The 22,358-nt window shown below is 42.2% G+C and overlaps 1 protein-coding gene across 1 annotated transcript in view; it reads right to left on the bottom strand.

The window, feature by feature from the left end:
* Positions 1 to 21,949, bottom strand: part of LOC112558564 (transient receptor potential-gamma protein-like) — a 93,712-nt gene extending 71,763 nt beyond the window's left edge. The window contains 1 exon segment of the mRNA XM_025229094.1: positions 21,447 to 21,949. The gene's annotated coding sequence lies outside the window, so the exon portion shown is untranslated.
* Positions 21,950 to 22,358: the final 409 nt, after the last annotated feature.

Raw genomic sequence — 22,358 nt, 5'->3', positions numbered from 1 at the left:
GTTGTGTAGCTGCGTTTTATATAAACCATTTTGTCGCTGTTTAGAAAAAAAATATATTACCTCTGTAAATTATTGTCCTCATTTAAAGCCGCTCTTCGACAACAGTGAGAGCATAACCCTATAACCGAGATTTTCATTTTATAGATTACTTATTTATGGAAACTTAAGAAAGCAGGAAGTACAATATTTTCCAATTTCTTGGGATTCGTGATGCACCGGGTCATAAAAAGAAGGCTCGTTTTCAGAAGAGGAAGATATCACATTATAAAACAGCTTCAGTCATAAGCTGCGCAGCTGGCAACATGTCTTCCATCTGATCGTTGAGAAATATACGCCATGCTTAAGTTTCCCTTGAACTTGACTTTTTAAAACTGATGTACTCTTATTAAAAAATAATAATTGGATGGAAATAAAATTATTTGCTGAAGCCTCGTAACAATCGGACAACTGTTTAGCAAAGCAAGACCGACAACATTGCAAACTGCAGCTGATGGTTATCCCGCAGTGGCTAGCGACCTCGCGCCTCCGTGCTTCCTTCTGGGGGAGTCAGTAGCCTGTGGAATTAAAGGTCTCGTGGGGTCCATCTTGTTCCTAATGACTGGGAAAGCTTAATACAAGATACTACCTCCCCAAGCGACAAAGTTCAACAGCATGGACGTCAGGACTGAACATCAGAATATTTATATTGTCAATGCTATTGGATAAACTGGGATCGTTATGTTAATTAGTCGCATGTGCACAAACGTGACGTCACGATTTTGACCTCTTATAGACGTGTGTCTTTAGAACTATTCTTTGAGATTTGAAGGAAATAGTAGCTAGCAATAAGCTTTATTTAATCACTCAAAAGAAAATGTGTATCTAGCTATACCTTTAACTCTGAGTGCGTGGATGAAAGCAGAATGCACACAGAGTGATATTTGTTTGAGGAGCGCGAGGCGTCGACATGACACGTGTGTCATCATCGTATCAAGCGCAGACAACTCGTGACGTAATTATCCTGTTGTAAAAGATGCTCAAGAAAGTGGAAGTGTTTATTCGTGATATTTAAACCAGTGACCCCACTTCATCTCCGGAAAACCCATCCAAGAACAAACACGCACTCTTCTGGCACCCAGCACAGGAAACAAGTGAACCTGTCCGCATGCTATCGTGGAATAACACAGAATTTCCTCAGAACAACAGCGATGTTGAGTGTTGGGCAATATATTATGGACTTCATCGCGGTGGAAATCTATCGCATGTCACACATCACAGAGGAAAATGTTAGAAACACCCAAAAGGATGAGTGTCAAATTATCCTTTTCGTCCGCTACTGAAAAGTGTATCATTTTTTATCATCACAATCGGTCACAAGGCCCCCGTGTACAGTTTTTTCATGCACAGTCCGCGGATCCAGCGATGGTGAACATCTCCAGCTACAACAACACCTTGTATTTACTTGCATCTCTCCGCAGCTGTTTGCCTACTGACCGAATATTATCAGCTGACTATGAAAGGTCAGGCCACGTGAGATCACTAGTGCGTTTAACTGTCCTGACTAGCCTCTCACTGCGCTGTTAGGTCGGGGGAGCTGCACGTGCATTTTATCAGTTCTTGGCATAACGATATTCACGTGCGTGAACACTAGTCGGTGTGACAGAAGAGAAAGGTTTCCCCATCATCGTGGCTTTTAACCTGCAGTTAGTGTCTCTTCTCTTTCTTCAGTGACAGGAAATTTCGGCCTCCCAAGCTGCACCGCGGCGAGAAAGCGCTGTGGTTGGCTACACTCTGGCAGGCACGTGATCCCGAGTGAGGTTGACGCTGTGTACGCTCTATAGGCCATGTCCCATCAAAATGCTCTGGGATTTGTGTCGTGTAGGGAATCCTCTGAAGCCAGACTTTCATTTATGTAGGTAATGGTATGGTGACAAAAAGAGTCTCGTTGTCATGGAGACAGTCGTCTATGCGGACTGATAAAATCAGGCTCGATGATACTGAATTAGTGCTTGAATTTAAATCCCTTCCCTATAATCCTTGTGGGCGCTTAGTCGAAAGTACTACTGGGACGATTACCGCTGATTATCTTGTCGGCGAAAAAAAAAGTCCTCAGAATGATTGGATAGATAGTTGGTAAATAAAACATTGCAAATAGTAGTCGTCTGCTTCTACAGCATCGTAATGTTGGGTGCGGAGCATGGCCTCAGCATGGGATCCAAAACTCATTACTAAGCAAAGTTGAACAAAACAATGGTGGCTCTTTTTAATTACTGAAATACTGGTTAATGCTACTGTTGAGGACAAAACCAACGATTACGACGATGACAATTAAAGTGGTGACGAACAATACCTAAATCAGAACAAAACCATGACAGGAATATTCCGCTCAAATTGAAGCAAAGACCTGTTGAAAGGTCCAATCCCAGCATGCAAACCTACCGACTGGCTATACGGCACAAAATAAATGCACCACACATATGCTGCAGGGTAGCTTTCATTTTTTTAAAAATTATTATTTAGTACTGGTTTCAGGAGCAGCAAAGAAATGGGAGAAAAAAAATAAATGACATTTCTATTCCACAGTGCCGCGTTGTGGGTGTGGGATTTTAAAAAGTCTCTCCATGGAGCCGTATTTCTCTCGCTGACCCAGAAGGAGCCAAGGAAGAATTCTATCTTCTCCATGGTAACGTAGTCGGAAAAGGGCTTCAGGAGGTTTTCCTTCCTATTAAAACAGAACCACTGTGTTTGCCTATAGAGAAGATGCTTGTTCGTGGACATATACTTGTGTTTCAACAGCTTTACGTTTAAAAACACATCTTGATTCGCATCTTTGTGATAACCGCCCTTATTAAAAACAGGAGCTTGATGCGTGAAGTGATGTATCAGAGTTTTTTTTTTAGGAACTTTCTTAAAAAAAAAAGGTGTGGTGTTTTGTTCGTTCAAGTGTATCGCTCAGGACAGAAAGTGTTGCAGATTGAAAAAATCAGAAAAAAAGAAGGAAAAAAAAAAAGACAGAAGATAGAAAAATAAAAAAAACACAAAACATGGCAGAAAGAGTGAACAGATTGTCCAGATTGTAGCAGAAAAACGTAACATAAAGAACAAAAATTAATGAATTTTGACTTGTCCAAATAAACAGCTTTCAGTCTGCTCCATGGAATCACGAACTTTGTTATTTGCAGCCGTCCACATTTCTGTACCTGGTCTATAGTCTTCATAGTATAAAGAGGACCAACATTGTCAAACATCAGTTTTTATCTAACGTTTTAATGTTATTATTAGCTTTTAATCATTATAGTTTAAAGATGACTCATATTGTCAAACATCAGTTTCTTCCAAAGTCTTAATTTTATTAATACATAATATTTACATACATAGGTTAGATAGTGTTCAAGTCACTAGCTTTAAAATATAACTCTCACAGCTTTTTACACCAACATTGTGTTGCATACAACTAAAACCTGTCTTTAAGAGTTTTTTTCTCTGCGAGTAATAATGATTTACAACTTTTTTTTAGGGGGTGGGTGGGAGGTTAGGTAGATGCTACTGAAGGGCGAGATACCATTGTCTCTTACTCACGCGGTCGGTCGAAGAAGAAATCTGTCAGCAGCGGGAACTGTCGCCGGTCTGACAGTCAAGGATAACCGGCATCCGACTCGAGAGCAGGCACAAGAAATGTCCACTGGCCCTTTCTTGTCGTATGTAACTCCATGAGAAAGAGACTGACCCACCGGGCAGCCCCAGCACACTTAACCCTCGGCTTCTCACCACAAACACCACCTGGTCCAGTCTTGCCCTCGACGAGTCCTAGGTGTTAATATTTCACAGGGTGCGCCGCCAGCCATGCGGGGGATATCACCGTGATGACTTTCAGGCTGAGCAGCCCTCCCGAGGCGACGGTGAATGAGGCATACAGACCAGCTGCTGTGGCCAGGCAGTCCGTGCCCCAACAGGCCGTTCGCCGAGACTGGCAGCCAGTGAGAGGATAGTCCGGAGCATAGCCAGTCGTCATAGTCCGGGCAAGCTTGCCGTCGTCCGCGCACGCGCCACGACACGCGCTGCCTGCACACGCGCACGCACACACACACACGGTGCGGCTTCTTGTGTGCTCGATAGCCGCCCCGCCAGCGCTGGATCACAGCGGCGCGTGCACACTAGGATCATCTAGCCAGCCATGCAGCCAGCCAGACATTCATCCATCCGTCTTTCCTTCCGCCCAGTTTCACGACTCGGGCGAGCAGTCGGCTGCCATTTCCTGCCTCCACACCCACCACCCCTGACCAACCCCACCCCAAACTCCTGACAAGCTGCTGCTTCTTCACTAGCGTCGAGACTTTGGCCAGCAACTGAACTAAGAAAATAAAGGGAGGAGATGATGACTATCGTTGTTTTGTTTTTTTTTGAACTTCAGGGAAGAGGACGCTCTACAAAGTAGCGGTTTCGGATGCCATGGTCGAGTTTGAGATAACAACAGATTCTGATCGTTTGACATATGGTTCGGGTGCATTTTTGCTGACAAAGAGCGTTTTGATATCAAATAAATTAATTTTTCATAACTATCCTCACCGAATTTTGACTTAATTGAATTATAAAAACTCCGTTTTTCAATGCCATTTTTGGCCATGCTGTGTTCGCTTACAGGAAAAAAAAGTCACAAGAGAGGCTAAAGCTCCAGTACTGAAATTCTGTAGTCATTTTCACACACAAATAATCTACAATTAAAAGCCCTCGCTTGTTGATGTGAGCATTATTTTTGGCTGCAATTGGCTTTTACTTTTTGTCCGGCGCAATCTTCTTGAAAAATAGTACATTTAAAAAAAATCAATTGATTATAGTCACAATTTTCATTGCATCCACCTAAAAACATATCTTAGGTAGTTATTTTATAACTGATTATTCTGTCACAAAATATTATTAAAAAATCTTTAAACAGTTGTTTTTCTAGATTGTACTTCTACCTTAAAATAAAAAAAAATGCACGAAAGAGAAAAAGGGAGACGTAAAAATAAAAAAAGAAAAATAAGAGGCAGACACTTAGGAAAGAAAAAAACAAAGCAATAAGAGGAAGAGAATATGATGGAGAAGGGCCCGGATGAGTGCAAAATAACTCAAATGGCAAAACGTTCTGCTTTCTAAATCTTCTCTTTACTTCACGAGCGGCGGCGTGACGATGATGATGAGGAAGAGGAGGCAGGAGGCAGGATGAGGACGAGAAGGAGGAGGAGGTAGGAGGAGGAGGAGGAGAATTTCTATAACGAATTTCCATGCCGGCAGCAAGCTCAATGCCCTTGAACGTTAACAATCGGCTGAACAATGTCTCTCTCTCTCTGTATGTCTCTCTCTCTCACACACACACAACGCCTATATAAAACAGACAAGAAATAAAATGTATAAAAGAGAAAAAAGAAAGCCACAAGCTACTTAAAGTAGTTCCGGGAAAGGTGTATCTCAAGGACAGACATGAAAGCATCAACGATGGGACTGATGCAAAGTGAAGGTGGCCAGAGACAGAAAAAAAAAGGGAGGCAGTCAAACTGATTCCATCTGATACGTGGCACATGCAGGAGGTCTGCACGAGCAGATCCCGGAAACCGACTAGGACTGGGGTGAGCGAACTGCGGCCCGCGGGCAATAAGTAAAAGCCATGATATATTATTTGCTGTCCATTCCATTATCACTGTTTGCTGTGTAGTCACCTGGCGTGGTCTCTGGTATTTTACCGGCCCACCGCATACCTTAGAACTCTGAGACCGGCTAGAAAAAAAAAAAAAAAAAAAACTTTGCCCACCCCTGGAGTAGGATGATGAAGTGTGGATAACTTTGACAGACAGCCTGGGCCAAGGCCGGGGAGAGAAGTGTAGCAGAAGGAGGCCAACTTAGTAGTCATCGAGGGCACAAACAGCCAACTGGTGCAGTTCACATTACCTTTGCACTCTATTATCCTGAGCATCTAATCATGTAATAAGAGACAGTGATAGAAACCGCAAAAATTCTGATGTAACGCCTTTTCATTTTTGAAATATTGTTACAAAGGAAACCTTAAATGTGTTCTTTCTTTGTTTTCATCACCTATATATTTAGATATACAAGCACAGACATCAATACTTTCTCTGGATGTGGCATCTTGTTTACAGGGCTGACTGCTTTGCCGTCATATAGCCTTAGTTGCTGGTGAAATCAAAGTTCCTCCTCCATATACATCAATATAAATATGTGTATGTGGGAGGACCAGATGAGAGATGTTTTGGAAGTGCCATAACAGTTCGTATAACTCTACAAGTAGAGGAATGCTTAATCACACTGACTACTGTCATGGCCTGCACCTCTTGGCGGCTGTAAAAAGTGAGCAGTGCTCGCCTCCATAATTGCAAGGACAGTCAATAAACATTTCAACTGCCGATTAATATTATCTTCTGCAATCATGATATCTGTTGCAAAGCAGACTAAACTGCTTGTTCACGTAGTCAAAAGGACCAAGTCTGTTCAATCATTTGCACAAGACTTGCTAAGATAATTTTCGTACAAATTTCTATAATAATGTGATAAAACTGTTAAAGATAAGGATTATATTCATTATAATTTTCTTCATCATTAGATTATTTGAACCTAATTAACTGTAACATATTTTATATTGCTATTACAGAGCAGCAGGAACAATTGCCTAACTCTTGAATAATTAAATACCATACGCAAAAATTATTTGTTAATTTGTAATGGTATTTTATTAATCATAGTTTCAATAGTTCTGTCTTATAATTATGTAATACATTATTATAATTGACGCAATAAACAGTTATAAACAATAACCACACAGTTTCATTTCATTATTTTTACGTTATGATTGAGTAATACTTTATTATTCTTATTAAGTATAGTGGTTCAGGAATGAAATGCTGAGCATTTTTGTCTTGTTTTTCTTTTATTTGAGTTTCTCCCAAGTTCATGCCAGTTCTAGCATTTCTTCTCCCGAAGAATTATCCAAACAATATAATAGAATTGCATTAATCTGAAACATTGTCCTGCTATCGTAGTGATCACAGGAACTCTGACCAAATAAAACAAAGGTAGGTTAATGAGACTTTTCAAGGTAGTTACTACCCCTGCCTGAGCGTTCCTGTCCTCAATGGCTTTCTCACAACGAGTACCATGGAGGCGCTCTGTTCCCGTTGCCGTACACGTCTTCTCTACACGTCGTGGATCTCAAAGTCTGTAACATCTTCATCAGAACCGACAACTCTGCCGACCGTTAACAGGTGATGAAGCGAAGGATGAGCCTTGCAAGACTCCCTCCATCCCTTTCCACGCGCTGACCGCCTGTCTCTGGAAACATGTCACTATAGCATGCACAAGCACGCGCAGCCGAGCTGACAGTGTGACAGGCTACTCAAGCCGTGATTCTAAATACTGCCCTCGTCGAGCTGTCAACACTTTGTTGAGGGTGGGTTGGGTGAGAGGGCGGTGGTGGTGGTGCGGAATCAATGTCCCGTACTTTGTGTAATTCTACTATGAGCACCCATAATGCACATCGCGTGAAGCGCTCCTGAGTTAATACTGACCATGTGATTGATGAGCTGCATGTTGGAGCAGAAGGTCGATATTACTCACCCCGGCCTCTGACGGAATATCTAGCCATCCGGTTTAAAACGGGTACCGAAGGAGAGAGCTGAAAACTCTTATCTTCCTGACCAGAATATGAACTGATACAGAAAAGAGATAGAGTATCTCTCTTTCAATATGGTGTGTGACCAGACCCTTCCTCGCTGGACAAATAGAGAGGAAGGTTTGGCCAGGCTTGGCAAAAATTTTGCTTGCTGGAAGTACCCCTCGAAGACATAAACAACCGACTCACAGCAGGATGGAAAACGACTGAGCGCTATTTAACCACCCTGCCTGAGGCAACATATGCCATTGGACTGTAGTTTGTCCAATAGGGAGGACAGTTCATTCTCGTATAAATGAGGAATTGAATATCTCTGCCACTACAGCTACACCATCGGAGGTCACCTCTGTTTCAATTTCAGGCTTTTTCAGAGAAGCTACAGCCAGTTTTGAAAAAAAAAAAAATAAAACCCCTGATTCTCCTCTGAAATTTTACAATAGTTTCTTAACAAAATGCAATCAATGTTGACGATGCAAAAATGTATGAGGTTCATCGCAGAAATTAAAACTAAAGCCTATAAAACTAAAAAAATAATAATGTATTATCAATTTAGATGTTCGATTTTCTCAAATATATTTAAGATTCCAACGAATTGTCGAACAGTCTGCCTCTTTTAATTTCTAAAAAGTTAAAAACACGATAAGCCAAGTAAAATAAATCTCAGAATATTTTCTTTCCAAAAACTGCCTTTTGCTCGTTTTGCATTTCTCCTTTTTCGTCTTCTTGTTGCATGTCAGATCAACGCGCACCAATTCCACTTTGTTAACCTGATTTAAGACATCTTGAAGACACTACTTGTTCAATGGGCTAAGAAAGTGTGATAAATATGCAGTTCCAGTTTAGGCAATATATTCTGCGGTTCCCTCCACAGGCACGCGGGGCTGTTGCTCATTACTTCGAGTGACTGTGGGATGCCGGGCGTCATCCGAGTGCGTCTGAAGACATGACGCAAGAGCAGGCGCCAGTTAGAGAGTTCCTGCACCGAGCATAAAATTAAATTACCCTCCGGGTCCCTCCAGCGCATGCAAACTACACGCCACCTCCCAGCACTAACCGTCGTTGATTATCACCACCGTGTCAAATACCCATGAAGAAAATATATACAGCTGTCAACCTTTCGTGAAGACAGTATCAAGAGACAAAGCGTGTGTTAAATGTATCTCCTCTTCGAGCCTTTATTCCTGGGTTTCAGGATTGTACCACGAACTTGTATTACTGGACTGCTGGCAGACGATTTTTTTTCCAGTTAACTACTAAAACGAGGAATGAGACTACAAAGCTTCCGGTTTAGTCACATTCTTTTGTTTAGGCTCGCCGAGACTAACAGCGGAGAACTTCGCTAAGCGTTGGTCTTGGCAGACAGACAGCAATCCACCTACACACATCCATGATTGTACAGTATTCTCAGCTGCACTGAGTTCATTCAAAAGAAGACCTCAAACGAAGTGCTACACTAATCTTTCTACGAGATCCTTTTGATGTGCTGTTGTGTCTCTGTGTAAGTTCTTTTCTGATTTGTTTATATACATATATTTGGCATATTTGTACATGTTATATGTACAGTGCAATAAACACTTTAAAGTGGAGAAACTCGTTATAAAAATCTGTTTACTATTCGTGCTATTGCCCAACCGTCTCAATTTTCACGAGTTTCTGGAAACTTCTTGTTGAGAACATGAGTCAGGAATGCCAGAAGCATGTCTTCACGAGCGTCACTTGTGTAATTATACTGAGATCGAACCCGACCACACCGAGCCTGTAGCCCGTGGGATCGGCTACACGTGAGAGGTTTCACTGACGTGGGCCTCGCTGCTGACATGCGCGCCAGCACAAGGGCGCGGATGACAAGTACCCAGAAGTAAATGCCATGGGCTTAGTTTTATTTGCACAGACGGACAAACAGAAGCGATGAATCAACCGCAAACAGCATAACACAGTTTCTAGCAAAGATAGATTCTAACATCGACCACAGAAGTAACAAGTAAAGTTGAAGAAATACACCGTCATCTTTATTATGAGCGAGGGCTGTATCATCGCAAAAAATAGAAAGAAAAATTGGATGTAAATAGAACCAACCGATGAACTGATATTTTTATACCAGCTAGCAATATACTTTAATATAATATATTCTATTTATATATATATATAGAGTTTAATAATATATAATTTAATAGTAATTATTAAAGCATAATTAGATGTATTAGTGAAACTTGGTTTAAGAATTAGCAACAGGTGCATGGTTCACTTAAAATCACGGCAACCTGAAATCAATGTAAGTGAAAATCACTACCACCACAACCACCACCAGCAACAACATGAACAACAAAACTAATCATTATTGGAAAATGACAATTGCAAATCATGGATGCCAGCACGCTCAAGCGTGCGTGAGTGCGTGTGTGTGTGTGTGAGCAAAGGACCCAGGGAGTAAGCAAACAGGCAGCTGAATGGAGAGGAAACAAATGAAAGTCAACAGGTGAACGAGCTCTAGTATTCCAGTTTAACCAAATCTGGCATGTCGGAGGTATGCAGCCGCTTGGCATGTTTGGCTGTTTTGCTTCCTCGGTGACAAGTGGTCTACAGGCTAGACATACGCACACTTCTCTGTGGCAACTTTCTATAAACTGGTTTGAGAAAGAAATCCATCACCCATCCGGGACTTGCACGATGCTAATACAATCTTTCACAATGTCCAAGTGTTTTCATTTTCTATCCCCTGTTCCTAGCTATCGCGATAATTTCGACGAAGGAGGATATAATTATTCCTCATCTCTGTCTCCTAAAAAACAGAAAAGATCTTCTCGCCCGCTTTATTTTGTTCACTCACTTTCTCTCTCTCGCACACACACACACACTGTTGTGTCTGTTGAGTGAAGAATGCATATGTGTCTCAGTAGAGGAAGGATTAGGAGAATTTAAGCCTTGGAGACAGATCACTAGACCTCCAAGTTAGGGTACTAGTCAAAGATATGCAAGCTAGAGCGCCAACATGTGAGCTAAGGCGACTGTCACTAGACCTCTAGACCTGTGTGCCACTCACCAGACCTGCAAGCTAGGGTGACAGTCACTGTGACGGAAGCGAGTCAACATGTGAAAGAACCTTGCCCAAAGCATGAGATGAGAAAGTGCTCAACTGAACTAGCCAGTTCTATGGCTTGGAAGTTAAGACAAAAGAAGAGCTATGGCTGAAATGTACACGGGGCGAAGTCGGTTTATTCTTACATACAGCCCCTCAGCTTTAAATGCAATGCAGCTGTTTCCAGACCAGGCAGGCAGAGGAGGGAGACAGGAAGTATGCCGGAGCGTCTCGCTCTCGCTCCCCCGTAAAGATCTTTCAACTGCCATAAATCGGTGATGCTGCGAATAAACTTCAAAGAATGAAGCTTTCATCAGACGCAGGCTATGCAGCCCTCCGTCAGTGTGTAATCAGTCTCCACGCGCAGCACACCTGTTTCGTAAACTTAAGCCGCATCAGGACGAGGCTGGACGTTTTCTGATCCCACCTTTTTCCGTGTTTACGCTGCTTTTAAAGGGATGGCTGCCTTTGGGGAGATTTCTTCAATCTGACATTACAGGCAGCTCGATAACCTAGTATTTTATTGACTTGAGAGACATCACAAAAGCCAAGGAGGATTAAAAAGAAAAGCTTTGGTGGATGGGGTGTAGGGTATCCTGTGTGTTTGGGGGTACTAGTATGGGTGGAAAAAAAAGCACCTCACCCACTCCGCTGAAAGTCAACTAACAGAAAATCAAGTTTATTGCCGTTTTTCTACCCTATATCATGAGAAGGGGCCACACTGGTTCATAAATGGGATTTAGCACAACCTTCAGCTAAACGTTGTTAAGTTCTACTTGGTCATAAACCATGTCTATTATGTTTGTGGCGGAAAATTATGGAATGGCTGTTCTCTGCTTCTAAGTTATTATCCACGGTGTCACAGAGCTTGGAGTCTACAATATTAGTGAATGTTTTGCTCATTTGGAGTAATCACAATGCAGTAAATATTAATAGAAATAAAAACTATTTCCGACAAACGTATTTGCTTTCTAATTGTGTTAATAACAGTTGTAGTAATGGTTAAAACTAAAAGGTGAGAAATGATATATGTAATATTCAGTAAACGATAGGATATTACTCTTTCCTTTATTCAATAGCTCAATGAATGCTATAAATGAGTCAACAGAGTCAAATCAAAAAATAAAATATTTCTTCAAAATTATTGTTGGATTTTCTTGGTTATGTATTTTTTCTTGTGCACTAAGGGATGCTTTTTCTCTTTTTGCTATCTGCATGTTCCAATTCTAAAAGGAACACGAGTCTTAAAACTGGGTTCTAAAGTTCTAACGTAAATCTTGCCACACTCGGCAGTGTTAGAACACTAAAAAAAGATGGTGACAACAAGATAAATAAATAAAAGGAAATAAGGTAGTCGTAATGGACATTTAATGGCGCTGACATTTCATTTAGCACATCACTGCATACTTATAAGATTAAAAAAAAAAAACCACCAGGAATGCAAGTGGACAAATTATCTTTGCGGGAGGTGTTTAAAAACAAAACCAGAAGAATGTGCTCCACTGGGCTTTCTTGACTGTTTTAAATTATGAGCCATCAGTGGCATTTTGTCCTTTCCTCTGGGTTGGATAGTGTCATAAAATAAAGGTCACAGGTCTTTATGCATTCACTATTAATTTATCTTTATAAGTATCCATCATTTCTCATAGACATTTCACCTTGTGTTCCAAAGCAGCAACGTTTGAGCACAAATACAAACATGTTTTCAATCTTTTTAGAAAAAAAAACCTTCTAGCGTGTAAAGCTGTCGCAAAGTACACACCCACGGAATCGATCTTTGGAAGCTGTAACCTGCTCTGTCAATAGGAGGCTTAGTGACAACTTGTAAGGTGACATAAGTACCCTATGACCACGCTATCGTTTTGCAAGGAATAGGGAGCAACAGAACCAGCGAACCAAATATATGATCTATATCTCCAACCCACGCGAAAGCCACAACTATCTCGAGGGTTGTTATTTTAGTTTGCTTGTAAACAAATCTTCTTTCATGGGCAAAATAGCTTGTTCTCTTGTGATTACATTTTCAATCGATTTGGAATAAGAAGCAACGTTTTATATGAGCAAGCACAAACAGGTGAAAATAACAACGCCTGGAAACACATGCATATGAAAGTGCTATCTCCTCCTGCGGGTATACAGTCACCGATGTAGCACCCGGCTATGGACAGCTCACAGAACACGAACGTACATTTTCTTAAGATAAACAGCAAATCCAAAATTAACAAATTCCACTAAGCCTTTATGTCTAATGTGTCTGTGCAGCTGCAAACTCTTCTGGTAGCTTCTTCTACGCAGTTATTTTAGTTCACTTATTCCTCTTTCTGGGTTTCCAGACCTATACCCATCCTTGCCCTCCTCTCCATGCGTTTACTCACGTGTGTACCTAGCCATTCGTCCCGAACCCTTGCGGCAAACTCCATTGTGACAAGCAGCGAGCGGTGAGTGAGGCGAAGCAAGATCACAGAACTTTAGTCGACTTCCGGCAAGGCACATAACCCAGCTCGATATCCGCCAAGACGCAAGAGCAGATGTAGCCTGTAGGTTTCCTCGCGTGCTGGACACCAGTGTCGATGTAGCTTCGGCGCCAGATTGTTCCAAGGGGGAAAAACTCTAATGTCAGGAAACGTCAATAAACACATTTTCTTCGATCTGTGAGAGGACAGAAAAGCCGATAGAACAAAGTGAAACGAGAATCTGTCCACCAGCTGCAAGCACCGTTCTTTATTTCATATACCGCAAAACGAAGCTCTTGAGAGAGGGTCAATCAGTGGAACTCTCATTTTTAATATCAGTTATTATCTGCCATTCACCATTAGCTCAATATATCTGAAAAAAACTTTGAGGACGAAACAGATAATTCAATAAAAAAAAATGAAAAAACTTAGATAGTTATGAAAAAAATGTATATTTTATCCACACACACATATAAGGTCAACAACATCACACCTTCTTTGGTGTGCAAATGCAAGAAATGTGTCGCATAACTGTAATTATTTACCAAATACAGAGTAGAGGAATAACTTGTCACATCCAGTTTTATGACTTATATGAATGTGGGTATTTTATGTGAAATTAACTCAACAGAAGTAGTCAATACTGCTCGTGCCTTCGGCGAGTTCGCATCGAAATTCTTTGGATTATAAGAGCGGATTTTACAGTAACACGATCTAGTCATCGTCTGACACCGACATTGAACAATTCAGTTAATGACATGGAGTCAGACCAGCAATCGACAAAACTTCATATCCGGTACAGACATAGGGGTCAGATAAATTGATCAGAGGCAGACGCACGCCAGATTACCGACAGACAGACAGTTCCATCAACGGAAAGAACAGTATCCCATCTCGCCATTTTTCTTTACAGGAACACCCGCATCGAGTATCCTCTTATCTCTGAGTTCCTTACAGTTCTCAAACAGCACCTTTCCTTACATCATCTCCCTCCCTGTCCCCTACTAAACCTCGATCCCTCCCTGTCCTTCCCCCATCCCACTGGGTCTGGAGACCCACCATCACCATCACCGCACCATCGTTGTACTCACATTTTTCCTGACCTGTAATTGAGACATGAACTACTCTAGGCAATAAAATCTTAATCATCTTTCACATTATAGATCGACACTGCAGACCCCTGATTTTCTACCCTAACTTCTGTGACGATTCCTAAGGCAATGGCGGCTGCTTGAGACGACAAAGGTGGGGTGGGTCGTGTTCGCCCCCAGAGCGGAATATGCCAGGTCAGAAATCGGCTACCACACAATCACGACTGGACACAGTCCGGGCTTTTTTCCTGTTCGCAGCCTGGGGATTGGAGAGCTCTTGCGCACACTCGAAAGAACTGGTATCCATGGTATCGAAAAATATCAAACAGTACGAGCAATTGACAAGTCAATAAATCTCAGATGAGAGCTACAGCGACGTCTAGGAGGCAGAAGGGAAGGTGTAGAGTGGAAGAATCCTCATTTTCCACTTCCTACAGTGCTGCATGCGTGCGTGCGTGTGAACGAGTGTGTGAGAGAGGGTAAAAGTGAGACCAGCACACGAGACAAAAGCAAAACAGAGAAGGGAGAGAAACGAAAGAGAGGTAGTTGAAGAGGAAAAGATGAATGAGATAATTCAGCAAGGGTTATAACACTAATTTGTAACAAAAACCAAGGAAAAAAAAACCCTCCCGGGATCTGAGGACACACTGTTGGATCTCCCTGCAAAGAAAGCCGTGCTTCCACTTCAAATTGGAGAAGATCATGCAATCGCCTGGGATCATCGAGTGTGAATGTTATTCATCTCTAAGCTGACATTTTCTTGACTACTCTGCTGCTGCTGCTCCACCCACTCCATCCCACAGCCTTCAACTGAGCCTCTGTCTCAGTCCGTCCATCCGTTAGAGATTTTGTCTCTATGCACGGGTAGTTTCTGTGTTTCCGTAAGCAAATCCATAAGCGTACGTCACTGTGTGTACGTCACCGTGTGTACGTCACTGTCAACCCAGAGAGAAAGAGAGCATGTGTGTGTGTGCACTCGGTACTTATTTCCCTCCCCTGACTCTCCTTCTCTCGATGTTCCATCCCTCCCTTCACAAGTCTGAACTTCTCGCCTGTCTCTCCTCGCGCATTTGTTTGTCAAAACCAACACTTTATCTCTCTCTCTCTCTTTTGTAACTAGCTCGCGATCCGCACCCTCTATTTCCTGACACTCGCACTTGTTCTCGTGTTTTTAACACACGATCTGAACTGTTAACAGCTTCATCAAACTCGGCGTCCTCATCCCAAAAAGTCGATATCTTGTGAGTGGCCTGGCCTTACACAACAGGCACAGACTCCATCAATCTGAACAGTAAGGGTATACCTCGAAGCTACCTAAGAAATGCATCGCGCAGGACTTCTGGCCCCTTTACCGTATCGATCATCGCCGTCTCGTCAGCCCTCCTCGCCCTGCATGGGCGGCGCTTACCGCCTCAGCCTCGGTCCTGAAGACACAGCATGTGTCGGGTGCACGAGTACCGGCTCCTGCTTCTAGATCGCTCGTTAACGTGCAGATAGCACACCCGTTTCCTCGCTCCCTCCCTCTTCATTGACAGACTGGGCTGGGTGACTTGGGTTAGGGGAGTAGGTAGGATAGAAAGGGAGTGGGAGCTACACAAAAACTGCCTACGGGTGATTTATAATAACTTTTTTCAACCGATTCGTGAGAAAGCTTATGTAAATATTTACGAATCGACCTGCCTTAAATGTCTGCTCTGATCATTTCCCTACACCAACAGAATCTGTTCGTAGTCAACTACGAAAGCAATCTGCAGGAAGCTGATGCAAGTTAAAAGCAGACCGTGTGGGGCTGTGGAGTTGAACAAAGCCATGGTCTGCTCGTCACTCGCTCGCAACCTTATCGGTTGAACTGTAGATGTCCCTTGTTATCGACCAGGCTTTAAATGGGCGGCTGACACGACGACTGAAGGAGAGGACTGACTTTAACGAAATACTAACAGACAGCAATTGCCAGCAAACAAAACATTCAAAACAGATCCTTATTAATCAATTTGCCTCAAGCATTAATTTCAAGCTAGATGCTAGAAACGGATGTGTAGGGGTGACAACACCGCCGATACAGATTAACAAATGCCTCGTATTTAACTCTAAAGTATGATATTAACGAAAACACTATACTTAGACCGATGCCAGTCATATTTGTACCTCAAGGCACTCAAAAGTGGATGGCACTTGAAGTATAAACACAAAGGCCGACATTACACAGAAACAAGAGTATAAGAACTCAACAAAGTAAATTCATCTTAGAAAGAAAGAATGAAAGATTAAAACAGACTCAAGACGACTCGTTTTCACTGAAACTAAAACTAGTTAAAGGTCAATGAGGCTTCATCTCCGTTTGCTTTCTAAAGTAATGATATAGTAATTTGTCTCCAAAAGTCAATGGTGAGTTAAGCTCACTTTCACTCTTTCTCTCTTTTTCCTTCATTCATTTTCTCTCTATCACGTCTTTTATGCACTCGCAAGCAATTTCGCCAATGCCATTCAGAAAAAGAGTGCGTGCGTTCGTGCGTGCGCACGCGCTATGTTTGCGAGTGTCTGGCCTTACAATTTACGGTAATCTGCCCCAGTAATTGCAGAAGCCTTCACCAGCAGCTTCTAAAACGATTCAATTCCCAGAGAGACAGGTCAAAATCACATCATCTTTTAGATACTAACTTTCCGACTGGTCCCTCAGCAGTCTCTTGAAATTGTAGAAAACGGTAGACAACCTCAAAATACTTTTAGCACATATAATAGTCATACTACTACTACTACTATTACTGCTACTGCTGCTGCTGCTGCTGCTGCTGCTACTACTACTACTACTGCTACTAATAATAATGTTAATGTGAGCGTTTCTCCCAGCCAAGGCCAGGCTCTCCGCGCATTACAAACACAAAAAGACAAGAGAAAGTTAATGTAATGTCAGGTCGTTCTTCCCCCGGATGACATTCATAGACCAAGATGTCGGTGAGACAGACCTACAGTCACTGGACAGGAGCAGAATAGATGATCACAAAGCAGAAATTGCAGTACGATGTAGAAACACGTGACTGTTTGGCTCTGATGTCAAGTCTATCATAGGAAAGACTTGTCAAATGAAGAAACTGCGATGGCGATGAGAGAGATGATATTTGCAGACGAATAAATAAAAAGCCAAAGTCAAACACAAAGCCGATGGCGGCAGTAAAAAGTGCATTTCAGTACAATATACACTACAAACACAATAAATACAGAAAAAACGAAAATGCCGACTGCTGGTCTCTTTATAGCCTGTAAGGCGAAGGGACACCACCCTCTAGACAGACATCCAGACAGACTGATAATATTTTGCAGTGCGGGTAAGTGATTTGTTAGCAACATGAAGCACCACTCGAAGATTTCCATAAACCATCCAAAAACCATGCATAAAAGTATGTATGTGTAAGCATGGGTGCATACGTGAGCACGCATATCAACTCACAGACGAGCGCGTGTAAGACGGCGAGAGACGGACATATCAAGGGTGCGTCTTCTTTGAAGACCAAAGGCGGAGACTCCTCTATGGAGGAAGGTTTTCTAAGGTCTACCTAATCAAAGGCCAGTAGACACGAGCTTTTTTCCCCCGCACTCAGAGACAAGTGTATAGCTTCCCCTGATTAATAGTTAATTCACAGCAGCTGAGACGGTTTACACGAACGAGGCGAGTTAGCGATCCTCTGAAATCTCACTTTTCTTGATTTCTTTTGACACTTGTTCTATTTTGTGCTTCGTTTACTATTTCTTTTTTTATTTATGGATTAATGTGCTTGTGTTATGGATTAATGTGTTTGTAAGAACGTTTATCGCACAGAAGTGATGTATGTGTATAGTTATATATATATGTGACGAACGCGAATGTTACAATGTGCGCGATCGCTATATGGATTAGTTTGCACACTTCGTTCGTGCATCTCTGCATGTTAATTCTAACGATTGTCAAAGTAAATGATAAAACGGACTTTACTTCATGAGCAAAACCAGATCCATAGCTACAACTGTGGACTAAAGTTGTGTATAACTTCAATCTTTTACAGAAACAAAAATGCGACGGTGTGAAGGCGCTCGTGTGTGTGTACGTGTGTGTAATTCTAATGGACGCAATGAAAATCACACTATCTAATCCTCACCGAATTCTCAGAAAGTATCTATGAATCTGAGAGAATGTCGTACTCTACTTTTTGGTTATTGTATAGTTTAGTCCTTGTTACTCCTCGAGGAGCATAGAGCATCGACAACACCTCGCCAGCGGACCTCCCTCAGTTGAGCCCACGTGGTTCCGACATCCTTCGTCTCGCTCTCTACTGTTCTTTTCCAAGTCTGCTTCGGTCTCCCAACTCTCCTCTTCCCCTGAGGGTTCCAGTCAAGTGCCTGCCTGGCAATGGTGTCAGCTGGTTTGCGTAGGGTGTGTCCTATCCAGCCCCATTTGTGCTTTGATGTCTTGGTTAGATGGCATTCTGGTTGGTTCTTTTCCACAGGTTGCTGTTAGAGATCTTTTCCCAGAATATGGCGTAGGCATCGGTTGGTCAAGGTCTGGAGCTTGTTGTTGATGGCACTTGTCGCTCTTCAGGATTCAGAACCATTCAGTAGGACAGCCTTCACATCGGTGTTGAAGATGCGGGTCTTACTGTGGAAGGATAATGCAGGGAATTCAAGATGGGGAGTAGGCTGTTGAATTATGCCTGGCCTTGTTGATGGGTCTTTGGTGTCCGCTCCCCATTCCTTGTCGACAATGCTTCTGTAATTGTGAAGCGGTCTGTTTCCAGGATGTTCTCTCCTTGAAGTTGGATTGGGAGTTCCTGCTTGTTGTTTATTCTCATCACTTCGGTCTTCTTTTTGTTGACCTTTAAGCCGGTATTCTCTGCTTTCTCAGTTTAGTTTCTACATGTTGTTGCCGATGAGGTAGAAGACTAATGACATCTGGAAAGTCCAGGTCCTCTAGCTGTTTGCTGAAGGTTCACTGAATACCGGTGTTGTTGTGTTCGGTTGTCTTGCGCATAACCCAGTCTATGACCATCAGGAAGATTGTTGGTGATAATATGCAACCCTGTCTTACGCCTGTCTTCATTACGAAAGGTGGTTATTGTATGCTGTTCCAGAAAATATTTATATTTTCTATGGTTCTACTGGCTGCTCCAAAAAAATCAAAAATACAGCTGTCTAATGCTCTAAAACGATGCCGCGCATCAAAAGATCGAAAGTTGGTAATAAAAAGTACAACTGGAAGAGCTGGTGTTAGATACCAAACCAGGTGCAGCAATATACAGCCAGCTAGGGGTAGGAAGTCAGCTCCTCTTCAGAAGGCTCGAAGAATGATTGACGTGAGGCTGAGAGCAAGATGCTGATGGGAAGACGGATACAGAATAGGAATGCGTGTCTACGATACTTGATTTTCGTGGGGAAAAAACCCGCATGCACCAGTGGCGTAGGAATCGGGGCAAGAGGAGCAGCCCCCTCCTTAATAAAGATTATTAGGGGCCAAAAATATATTTCCTCCTCCCCTCCAGCTCAATGCCTGTGATGTGATTCTTCACAAAATGCATAACAGTAGAAAAACCGAGGAGGAGAGAAAGAGAAATAAATCTTTATTTTTCGAGAGCAACAGAATAAGCAAAAGTTATCTAGCCCTTGATCTAAATAAAGGAAACAGAAACACTACTACAAAGATATTAATCAAGGACGATGGGGGCTATTTTTTGGCACACTGAACTTCAAACATTGAATGTGATTAATATGATTATAAAATTTATCTTACTTTGAATATCACATAATTACTTGTGATTGCGGTGGGTCATTCGTCAATGAGTTTTGTTTGTGTTGCTTTGTTGTTTAACACTGAAAGCAACATTTTCCCCGAAAGCTGAGCATCTTCCTACACCACTGCACACCTAACCAAGCATGTAACGATGAAACACAAGAGCTTAGGAGTGGGGGAGGGGCTTGAAATCAAACGATATACAAAGGCAGGCTGACATACTACAGGAAAGTCAGGACAGCTTTTGTCGCATGCTGAGTATGCCTTTTAGACAGTTATCTCTGTATACCCTGTATACTCAGCTATCTTTGTATACTCGGTATGGTGCAAACCGGGTGCACCAAGCCCGCAATGTCACGAATGTCCAAAACACGAGTCTCTCGCGCTGGCCGTCGTCTTGACAACGCAATTCATGTACATTCCTGATGTCAAGATTTTCTTGCCTTTTGTAGTGCACAGTAAAACCAAAAGTCTCGAAATCAGAGCGGAGAAGTATTTACCCACTGATACTGGCTTGTACTGTGCCAGCAGTCATTTGACAATTAAAAATTGCACTGATGTAGACCTTTAAATAACCTTTCCTGAAGTGTCATTGGATTAGTATCCTGAAAATCATTTCGCAGTTGCGCAGTGGTGTATGACAGGTGCCCCGTTTGTTACTACAGGATCATGTCCTGTCCTTACCCATCACGGGCGGGTGGCACTGTAGTCCTGTACATAGACTGTCGTCACAGTTTCTCTTCTTTCTGTTCCATCTGTCCTTCACCCACACACCTTGAAGTGCTAGAGCTCACTATTCACACTCATCAACCATCATCTTTCTGTGAGTTTAATTTTTGTCACCTCCACCCTCAACCCCACCTTCCCGACTGAGCATGAAACAAGCTGAAAGATGTACTTAGCGCCTTGAAATGTTTCAAGCAAAGGTCTCCAACTTAACTAAACTTTTTCCATCGTATCACACGAGGAAGTGCATAATGGTTTTCTTGTTCTATCTGTATTTATGGTTAATGCAATGCATCAAAGTGTCTGCTTGTCTATCTGTTCACATTTTTAAAAAAAAGTATTCCTTTGTCTATGTGGATAACACAACACACTAACAATGTCGTCTTAAACTAAATACTCACTCACTTTTTCTGGAACGATTCATATTTTTAAAACGTATGGTAAGGTCTTAAAACTGTTCAATATTTACGATAGACCCATCTTCTCTCTTTAAGCTTCACAAAAAAAAAAAATGGCTTAAAAGGGCAAACGAACATCCATCTAAAAGCGCAGCATGCAAGCCAGAATGCATTTTGGTGTTTATGACAAATAAAAACCAGACACTTCTTCATATGTCTGCCATCCGCGCGGAGACATTATAAACAAAGACAAAAGATAAAAACAGAAGTTCAAGAAGCCAAAGTAATACAGACGGAACTGTACTCACCACGCAGAGCATCTGCAAAACAAAGGCGCCGCCATGGTTTTGTATCTCTCCATTTCCTGCTGTAAACTGGCAGCGGGCGGTGGGCGCGACCTCACGAGACCAGACAGGGGTGGACGAGGTTCTCCGGGTGCAGACTTTCTTTCCTCATCGGTACCGCGCCGGCCAGCGATGCCTGCTGGGAAAGAAAATGGCGTTACATCTGAAACGTAGTTGATGTAATCCCTTGCGCAAAGCCGATCAATAAATCAGTAAACTGAAAATACGATGTTGAGGAAACAAGGCAATGCTCTCTTCTGTTTGTTTTTATCATTCATTGTTGTCCGCGGGTGTGAAATGGCAAAAATCCTGCTACACCTTTTTACAGGATCCAGCATGTCAATCATAACTTTGAACATTTCGTGTCTGCAAGTCTGCCATCCTGTCTGCCTACTATCCTGTTTGTCTACCAACCTGTCTGCCTACCGTCGACGTCTATGCCTGTCTGTCCACATCTTGGTATCTCTTCCTCCTTCCCCATTTTATTTTTAATGTTTTCTTCCCATATAAATTTATGTCTGCTTTTTTCACTCTAACATTTTCTGTTATTCCTTCCTTTCTTTCATAGAGATTTTAAAACCCGGCGATATCTGTGAGATGTGCCCCAAGCTATTAAAAAATATGGTCAACTGTAAAAAATACATATTGGTAAACAATACTGATTACAACAATAAAAAAACCAGAAAAGTCGTGCAAACACCAGAACAGTCGTGAATTCTCGTTCTGCTATACTTTCTTTTATAACCACTGATGTGAGAGAGGCTTGGCTGGGCATGGGGATCGGAAGACATCCTTTACCGTCCGATGTGAAAGAGAGGACTGCTTCATGCTTTTCGTGATACGCAAGCATCGCACTCTGAGAGACTTATACAAAGT

Source organism: Pomacea canaliculata, linkage group LG3 (genome assembly GCF_003073045.1).
Source record: "Pomacea canaliculata isolate SZHN2017 linkage group LG3, ASM307304v1, whole genome shotgun sequence".
NCBI classification, from domain to species: Eukaryota; Metazoa; Mollusca; class Gastropoda; order Architaenioglossa; family Ampullariidae; genus Pomacea; species Pomacea canaliculata.
This window is presented reverse-complemented; position numbering and strand designations above follow the sequence as displayed.